Consider the following 8,297-nt stretch of genomic DNA (forward strand, 5'->3'; position numbering starts at 1 on the left):
GATGAGAAAATAGCATATATATCATTCTATATTTTATAGATTAGAATACAAAATATTTATGTGTATATATAATTACTCATCTTACAGATGATAATATAACATACGTTTATATATGTTATCCCCCATCTTGTAGAAAATAACATTATATACCTTTGTAAATGTCATTCCCCATTTTATAGATTTTTAGAAAAATAATAATAGCTTTTTATTTTCCAAAATACACGCAAAGATAGTTTTCAACATTCACACAGGCAAAATCTTGCTTTCCAAAATTTTCTCCCTCCTTTCCTCCCCCCAACCCCTCTGGACAGCAAGTAATCCAATATAGGTTAAATGTGAAATTCTTCTAACCATATTTTCATATTTATCATCTTGTGCAAGAAAAATAAGATCAAAAGGGAAAAAATGAGAAAGAAAAAGCAAAACAAACAAACAACAGCAAAAAAGGTGAAAATACTAGACTTTGATTCACATTTAGTCTCCATAGTTTTCTCTCTGAATGTGATTGGCTCTTATTATCACCAGTCTATTGGAATTGTCTTGAATCACCTCATTGTTGAAAAGAGCCAAGTCCATCAGAACTGATCACATAATCCTGTTGTATAAATAATCTTTTGGTTCTGCTCATTTCACTCGGCATCAGTTCACATAAATCTTTCCAGGCTTTTCTGAAATCATCCCTGCTGGTCATTTCTTACAGAAAAATAATATTCCATAACATTCATAGACCATAACTTATTCAGCCATTCTCCAGCTGACGGGCATCCACTCAATTTCCAGTTCCTTGTCACCACAAAAAGGGCTGCTACAAACATTTGATTTGTTTTCCCTTTTTTATGATCTCTTGGAATATAAACCCAATAAATTCACTGCTAGATCAAAGGGCACAAGTTTATAGCCCTACACTAAAACACCTTTCCTCTACCATCCAGGCATTCCAGATAGCTCAGGACCCAAAAGTGGGGAGCACGGGGCATTTTGGGGGTGAAACAGGGCAGGAAAAGCAACACATCTTTGGCAAGGAGAGAAGCATTAAGTAATACGTGTCTGCAGCCCAGAGAAGCTGAACTGGATGTCTTGCTGGACAGAGAAGCTCTGATTGGCTGTTGATAATCTATTAAAGGGCAGCCTTTTCTCACTAAACTTAAAAAATGTGGGAGAAATGACAAGAACCAGAGAGGAGAGGAGAGGGGAGGGGAGGAGACTCTTTGGCAGGCGCTGATCTGTGATGGAGCAGCTCCTTCCAGAAGAAACCTGCAATGTGTCTCCTTAGTGACAAAAATCTTGGGCAGGAGTGAAGTAACTAGTAATTAGCCCACAGGTGGTTTAAGTATCTTTTCCAGTTGAAGGTCAGGACGTTGGAAGAAAAAGAAGGTTGGGGAGGGAGAGTTGGCTACAGGGATGTTTTTGAAGATGTTTTGTTTTTCCTGAATCTTGGTTAATGGAACCAGAGGGATTGACTGTTGGCTTCAGACAAAGAGCATCTCTTTAAAGTCCCACAGACACATGGATCATTAATTCTTGGGTGTCTTCTATGTGCAGAGTGAACGGTGGAGAAGGTAAAAAATCAATACAAACCAGGAGATTCTTGCTTTCCTGCTTAGTATAAAGAAGTCACTAAGGACCTGGCAAAAACTGCTAAAATTGTGTTTGAACAGAAAGGCAGGTTAGCTATTTGGGTGGGTCACAGGCTAGGCTAGTGGATGAACTTCATCTGATCTCAGCTGGTGTTTGAATGCATGCTTTAACATTAGCATCTTGTTAATGCTTTAGGCTTTGATTTCTGGGACTGAAATTAGGTTAGTAATAACCAAAGATCTGAGACATTGCTCAAGTGAGATTGTATTTCCAGATAGTTCTTAAGGGAAAAAAAGAAGTCTTGCTTGAATAAAGATGAATCCAAATAGAAAAGAGAAAAAAGCATGGCAAATGAGCAAGATTATTTCCTTTTTAAAAGCATTTCAATTTTGGATGTTGATGGACTCCACCCTAATCTGGTTGGTTAAAATCCTCTGGAGCACAAAATCTGACATAGCTTTTTGTCATCTATTACAAGTGTGAGATGCTAATGTGGATGGCTGTAAAGATAAGTACCATTCCTTAGGCTTCGTTAATTAAAGGGAGCTCCTTGAGGAGGAAAATCTCTTCATCAGTGCAGGTTGGCAATTCTTCTGTAACCTGGAGTTTTAGAGAGTTGGCTAGGGCATTGAGCCATTAATTAACTTGGCAGGGGCACAGGGAGGATGTGTCAAAGGTGATCTTGTGGTCCTAAGGCAGGTCTGCCTCCACTACAAAATAATATCCAATAATAGAGAAACTCAATATATAAATACACATTTTATATATATATATATAGATAGATAGATGAAATATATATTATTATATTATAATATATAATATTATATATCATATATATATAGGTAAACTCATCACAATAAATGGGTAAACATCTGTTTTCTGGCCATCTATAAATACTAACCAGGAGAGCCTTAGCCAACGACCAAGTGAAGCATCGTTTCACACATTTCACAAGATCCTCTTACATCAAAGTGCTCATGAGAGATTTTTGCAAAGAGCACTATGGAGGTAAGTGCAGCTTATGATAATACCTGCCACAGAGGAGGCAGAGAGAGAGAAGGCGACCTGAAGGTGGTATGGAGGATGGCCTGTTAGTCCTGGAGTCAGGAGGATCTGAATGGGAATTCTGCCAATGGGGAGAGTGAGTCTGGTCTGTTACTTCAGTGAGGTCAAGGGCAGCATCCCCTCTCTTAGCCCAAGCCCTCATGGGCAAAATGGGGATGATGATAATCCTCAGAGAGGCCATTGGATTGGAACACACAATATTCCAATGAATTTAATTCGGACCCAGCAGTCCCAGAATCTCCGATTGGGACTCCTGAGGCTACGTAATCCAACTGGATTGCCTTTCCAGAGACCGATTTAACCCATGACCAGCCTTTCTCAAAGATGCCTAGGGAAAGAGAAAACACTGTTTTTGCCCTGGTCTAATCTGTCCCCCCCCCCCTTTTACATTCTTACAAAGATTTGTATTTATTTTAATGACTACCAGTCAGCTCTCAATCTATATCACTCACCTGCTTCTCTGCTCCCTTCTCTCATTCAGTCAATCAGGCAGCCAACATCCATTAATTCCAGGCACTGGGGATACAAATAAAGAATACCTGCCTCGAAGGAACTTCTGTTCTAAAGGTAGAGCTAGTAGGCTTATCACAACATGCAGATGAACACAAGGTGACTTTTGTGGGCTGGCACTATTAGCTGAGTCAATCAGGAAAAACTTCATGGAGGAGGCAATATTTGAGCTGACCTTGTCCTCAGCTCCAGACCCATGAATTGCTTGAGGCAGACCAGATATTATTCCCAGCCTCAGACTATTTGGGAACTGTTCTAAATTCTGGGATTCCCAAGCTTTCTTTGGGGACTTTCGGTAGCTAGGCAAAACAACTTAGCTGGTGAAACGTCAGTGTCCCGGTCCCTTCTCCCTCTGGCCAAAGAAGTCCATGTCCAGGCCCTTCTTTCAGGTCCTCATCACTGTGGAACTCCAGCTGCAACTCCTTGCCCCTATTACAGAGCATCATTTTTGGCTGCCTTCTTATTCATTCTGGCTAACCTTGAGCATTGGAGGACATTAAGAATTCTTGGAGGTAAAGGCTAGGAGGGACATCACAGGTAGAGGGAAAGCCAGAGCAAAGCTGGGTGATGAAATGTGGCGTGTGAGGAACATGAAGGGCCAGAGGGGCCAGGCAAGAACTCTACGTAATGTAACAGGAAGAACCTGGAGTTTAATGGGCAGGAGAGGGACATGGTCGGCTCTGAGCTTTAATAAGATTGCTTTGGCTGCTCTGTGGAGGATGGATTAGATCAGAGAGAGACAGAGAGTACTCCGTATATACTGATAATTGGCTCTGAGAAGAAGCATAGAATAATGAGCTTAAATAAATAATAATTAGTAAGTAATTAGTAAAAAATAATTGAAATATAAGCAGCTGTGTCAGATTTTCCACGGCTTTCTTTTTCCAGATCTGTGAATTCGTCCTTTCTGGCGGTAACAGTTACTGATCCAAAAGGTGGATGATGCTCTTGGTGCAGAGATGTCTTTGGAGTAGAAAACTGAAGCCGCTGGCTTTACCTTAAGTCTTTTTGAAAGAGAAAAACAAGAAAATTCCTCATTTGGCTCGGAAGAGGCCAGCTGGAAAGTGAGTGAATTTCTACATTCTTGGTGATTAATGAAACTGAATGTTATTAATGAATGTGCTGACTTTGGATTAGTGGGAAAGGATTTAGGGCTCTCCCCAGAGGTCTGGGGGAATGAAGTGTCTAGAAATGGCCCATTGACCAGGAGGAAACATTCCATGTGGCAAACATTAGGATCGGAAGAACCAGAGCTACTTAGAGCAGGGGATCTTGATTTTTTTGTGTCCTGATCATCTATTATCCCTCATTCTCACTGTAAAACTAGCTTACTTCCAGTTCCCTAAAACGTGTCCTCTCTGATGTCCTCTCTCTTTTATTGATAAATTTTATATTTGCGCGTCATACAAATCCCATTCAATTCACCATTCTCTATAACAGATAAACAAAATAGCATAAAAAGTGATAGGACTGATCACAAATGGCGGTCTTGCATTTCTATAGTTGACTACTTGGCAGAAGAAGGGGAAGGTCCATACATTTTTAAAATTATTATTATTTAATTTATTAATTTTATAATTATAAATTTGTTGGACAGTACATATGCATGGGTAATTTTTTTTATAGCATTATCCCTTGTATTCACTTTTCCAAATTCCCCCCCCCCTCCCTTTACTCCCTTCCCTAGATGACAGGCAATCCCATACATATTAAATGTGTTACAGCATATCCTAGGTACAATATCTGTGTGTAAAACCAAATTTCTTGTTGCACGGAAAGAATTGGATTCTGAAGGTATAAGTAACCTGGGTAGAAAGACAGTAGTGCTAACAATTTACTTTCACTTCCCAGTGTTTCTTCTCTGGGTGTAGCTACCTCTGTCCATCATTGATCAACTGGAAGTGAGTTGGATCTTCTTTATGTTGAAGATTTCCACTTCCATCAGAATACATCCTCATACAGTATTGTTGTTGAAGTGTACAGTGATCTTCTGGTTCTGTTCATTTCACTCAGCATCAGTTGATGTAAGTCTCTCCAAGCCTCTCTGTATTCCTCCTGCTGGTCATTTCTTACAGAGCAATAATATTCCATAACCTTCATATACCACAATTTACCCAACCATTCTCCAATCGATGGGCATCCATTCATCTTCCAGTTTCTAGCCACTACGAAAAGAAGAAGGTCCATACATTAACATAAATACATTAGTTGTAGTGACTTCCCCTGACCACTTCTCTTCCACACATGTTGTCTTCTCCATTCGAATGTCTGGCTTTAAATAAGCATTTAAACAGGCAAGCTAAGCACTGAATGTAAGCTCCTTGAGGGCAGGGACTTTCATATTTGCATCCCCAGAGCTTGGAACAATGCTTAATAAGTGCTATTCATTCATTCATTCCTAACAATGCTTATTTTTAAAATCAGATTTTATTCCCATCTAAAAACACTTTCTACAACCATGTTGTAGTCCCTATGTGTGTTTCTTTGTCTCTTTTCATCTGTATATCACTTCAAACAAGATTTTTGGTCTACCTTCAACTTTTCGTATTTTTTGTTTCTTATATTCAGAAATATTCAGTTGGCTTGACCATTCCCTCTCACTGGCAGCTGCTCTCCAACATTTTCACTGCTCATAATATTGCAGATAGAGATATGAATATTTTTGTACGGAGAGAGGTCTTTTCCTGCTGACAATGATCTCTTTTGGAATATAAACCTAGTTGTGGGATGGCTGCATCAAAGGGCATGAACAATTTTATAGCTTTTCTTACACAGTTCTGTTTTATTTTCCAGAGTGGTTGGACCCATTCCCAGCCTCACCCTCACCAGTCAACTAACATGGTTAGTATAAGTACCAACAACAAATTTTATATCTTTGGAAAATTTGATGGGTGTGAAATATGACCTCAGAGTGCTTTAATTGTACATTTCTGGGCTCATTTGCAAGTTTGAACATTTTTTTAGATATTTGTTGATTGTATTTTTTATTTTATAATCACTTAAACATATTATTTGACCATTGATCTCTTGGGAAGTGGCTTTTAATACTGTGAATTTGTACACCATTTCCCTCCTGAAACCCATTATGACAAAACACTGATTCTCACTCACACCCACCATCCAGAGCCTTCCATTCCTATCTAACTTCCTTGCAATCATAAGAATTTCAGTTCATTACAAATTGTTGCAATTCCAAACCATGTGTCTGGGATAATTTTTTTTCTCACACACCTCTGAAAAATATCCATTGGAAAATATGATTTGATATACAAACATTTGCTTTGTGTACAGTTTTTCCATCCAGCAGTTTAACATACTGAGTGAAATCACTGTGTATAAAAGGTACTTCATTCCCTGATAGCAGACTACTTCTCTAATAATTAACTAATGCAGAATCCAGACAAATTTCTGAAGGTGAAAATCATGACTTCACCTTATGAAAGATCTGTGATTTTGTACTAATAATACCACTTATATAATACTCACTACATGCCAGATACTGTGCTAAGCACTTTAGAATTATTATTTGTTTCTCAAAACAACCCTTGGATGCTATTATTATCCCCATTTTACAGATGAAGAAGCCGAGGCATATTTTTTTTCCTGAGGCTGGGGTTAAGTGACTTGCCCAGGGTCACACAGCTAGGAAGTGCTAAGTGTCTGAGACCAGATTTGAACTCGGGTCCTCCTGAATTCAGGGCTGGTGCTCTCTCCACTGCGCCACCTAGCTGCCCCGTGGCATGTTTATTAATGCCTCAGAATTACATAACTGGGAAGCATTTGAAACTGGATTTGAATTCGGGTCTTTCCAATTCTAGTCTCAGTGCTTTATCCACTGGGACCACTGGTTACCTACAATTATATAATTTTGGAATGTGAATATTCAACCCAGCATAAGATAGTCACCTCTCTAACAATGACTATGGGCAATCATTCATTATCTTGTGGCCACCCGGGTGATGAGCCCCTCCGAATTTAACGGGACCGTTCCTTGGAACGGAGTCCATTTCTGGGCCCACATGCTAAACTCTTCCCGTCGGAGAGGGAATGCCAAAGTCTGTGTTCCCTGGCTTTGCCTTCAGCTTAGTGGGGGAAGAAAAATGTTAGTGCTTAACTATACCATGTTAATGAAATATTCAGAGTCGTGAACATGTAACGTCCTGAGATTTGTAGCTATTATGTAAATTAGCCTCAATACATCCTTTATACCTTTATTAGCATTTTTAGCAGCCCAAACTTATTTGGAAAGAAAAAGCCAAGTTTTGCCAGGAGTTAATGATCTTGAAAACTAAATGAGGCAAACTCAGGAAAACAGAGTTCTATAATGATCCTCGCATTTGGCAAAGAAAAATCTCCAATTGATAGCCTAAGATTTCTTCCTCAGCCTGAGCCAGCATGCACCAAATCACCCTGTCTGAAATCCGGGCCTTCACAATAATGATTGTTACATAACCAAGTCAAGAGGGATTTTTTATCTCCTAAGCCTTCGGTCTCCAGATCAGAGGAAGGGAACAGAGTTTCAGTAAATCAACCAACTTTTATTAAGCTTATCTTCAAGGCCCTGGAGAGTTAGCAAGAATTGCAAAGGACAGAGGAATACAGCCGGTGTAACTCCTGGGAGAGGAGCTCCCGAAGCTCTGTCTATACCTGGGTTCAAGGTCAGGGTCAGGGCTAGAATCGGTGCTGGGATGCAGCGTCAAGCTGCCTGTGCTTTATTTGATTCGTAGTGTTGCACAGGGGAGAATGCGCACAGAACCAGCAGAGGCAGAGGTGGATGCTCATCAGCATCTAGCCGGAGCCTCCTTGTCCCTTTGGGTGGAGCTCTGGTGGTCGGAGCTCACAGGATCTGTTTGTTTGCCCAGGGTCTCACGCGTGTGCTCTGTGCTCCGCTGTGACTGAGCTCAAGCCCCCATCTCTACAGAAAGGATGACAGGAAATGAGTATGGGAACACAGAAGAGCTATTTTTTATTTCTTATTTTTACTACATATAAGAAACAGAGAAGGAGATAGCAAAGCTCTCCAGTGTCTTTGCCGAATGGGATCACAGAGAGCTATTCACGACTGAAAAACGACCCAGCAGCAATGGATAAGAAAGAGAAGGAAATCCCTGTTTGCTCAGGAAACAGTTCATGAAAGTCATGGA

The 8,297-nt window shown here is 40.1% G+C and overlaps 1 long non-coding RNA gene across 1 annotated transcript; it reads left to right on the forward strand.

Annotated features, from left to right (window-relative positions):
- The first annotated feature begins 2,474 nt into the window (after positions 1–2,474).
- LOC141564796 (uncharacterized) lies at positions 2,475–6,738 on the forward strand. Its single transcript, XR_012488726.1, has 3 exons — positions 2,475–2,586; positions 4,042–4,217; positions 5,947–6,738. It is a non-coding gene; the product is annotated as an uncharacterized LOC141564796 (long non-coding RNA).
- Positions 6,739–8,297: the final 1,559 nt, after the last annotated feature.

This window comes from Sminthopsis crassicaudata, chromosome 3 (genome assembly GCF_048593235.1).
Source record: "Sminthopsis crassicaudata isolate SCR6 chromosome 3, ASM4859323v1, whole genome shotgun sequence".
In the NCBI taxonomy this organism is placed as follows: Eukaryota; Metazoa; Chordata; class Mammalia; order Dasyuromorphia; family Dasyuridae; genus Sminthopsis; species Sminthopsis crassicaudata.